A 973-nucleotide genomic window follows, 5' to 3' on the forward strand; every position below is an offset into this window, starting at 1 on the left:
ATAAATGAGAATTTTAAAAAAATTGCCTATCTAGTCCTAGCTTCCCTCTCAACATGCTGCGCCCCCCAAATACACCACTATCGTCACGGAAGCCCCACCAAGACAGACACACTGGAAGGCGTCTCAGGGGCCGGCGAGCTCTTGGCCTTGAGTGCACCGGCACTTTATAGAGAGAAGCATTTGGTTAATCCTCCCCAGAGGATATCCTTTCCGTTGATTTTTAGAGAGGGTGGGAGGGAGGGGGAGGGACACACTGGCTGGTTGCCTCCCGCACAGGCCCCATCGGGGCCGGGATGGAGCCTGCAACAGAGGTACGTGCCCTGGACCAGAATCGAACCCGGGGCCCTTCAGTCCATGGGCCAACGCTTTATTCACTGAGCTAAACTGTAAAGCTGAAATTTTTATAAAAAACACCATTTATACACGGCTGTGCAGGCTGAGACACAGCTCAGCCAGGGTCGGGGAACAAAGCTGGTGGACAGTGTGGCAGCTGCTCCTGGGGGGCTGCTCCTGGGGGCGGGCTGCTCCTGGGGGGCTGCTCCTGGAGGGCTGCTCGGGACCTGGAAGCTGGAGGGAAGAGTTCAGGGCAGAAGCGGGAGGCGGGCTGGTCAGCGTGTGGCTGCCAGCAGGTGGGGGGGCGGGGTGGTAGGAGGTGATTCGCTTGATCTTGGGGTGTTAAATGCAGCGGGCAGTACCGCTCCATGCGGTCAGCTGAGGTCAGGGAGGTGAACTCGGAGGCTGGGCAGGGGAGGGGTAGGGAGGGGAGGGCATAGCCGGGCATTAGAGTTCAGGCCCTGCAGGGCTGGGTGGGGCGGGGTGAGGAGCATCCAGAGGAAAGAGACCACAGGGCCGGGGTGGGGGGACGTGGAAAGGGAGTGGTCAGCTCTGCAGAAGGTGGCCACGAGGCCTGGCTCAAGGGGCCGGGCAGGTGGCCGTGGCGTCGGCACTGTGGGACCTGGGGCCTCCACTGGGG

At 61.2% G+C, this 973-nt stretch overlaps 1 protein-coding gene across 1 annotated transcript in view; it reads left to right on the forward strand.

Annotated features, from left to right (window-relative positions):
- Nucleotides 1-973, forward strand: part of SEMA3F (semaphorin 3F) — a gene marked incomplete at its 3' end in the record, with an annotated part of 22,570 nt that overhangs the window by 19,834 nt on the left and 1,763 nt on the right. The window lies entirely within an intron of this gene.

The sequence above is a fragment of the Myotis davidii genome, unplaced genomic scaffold (assembly GCF_000327345.1).
Source record: "Myotis davidii unplaced genomic scaffold, ASM32734v1 scaffold663, whole genome shotgun sequence".
In the NCBI taxonomy this organism is placed as follows: Eukaryota; Metazoa; Chordata; class Mammalia; order Chiroptera; family Vespertilionidae; genus Myotis; species Myotis davidii.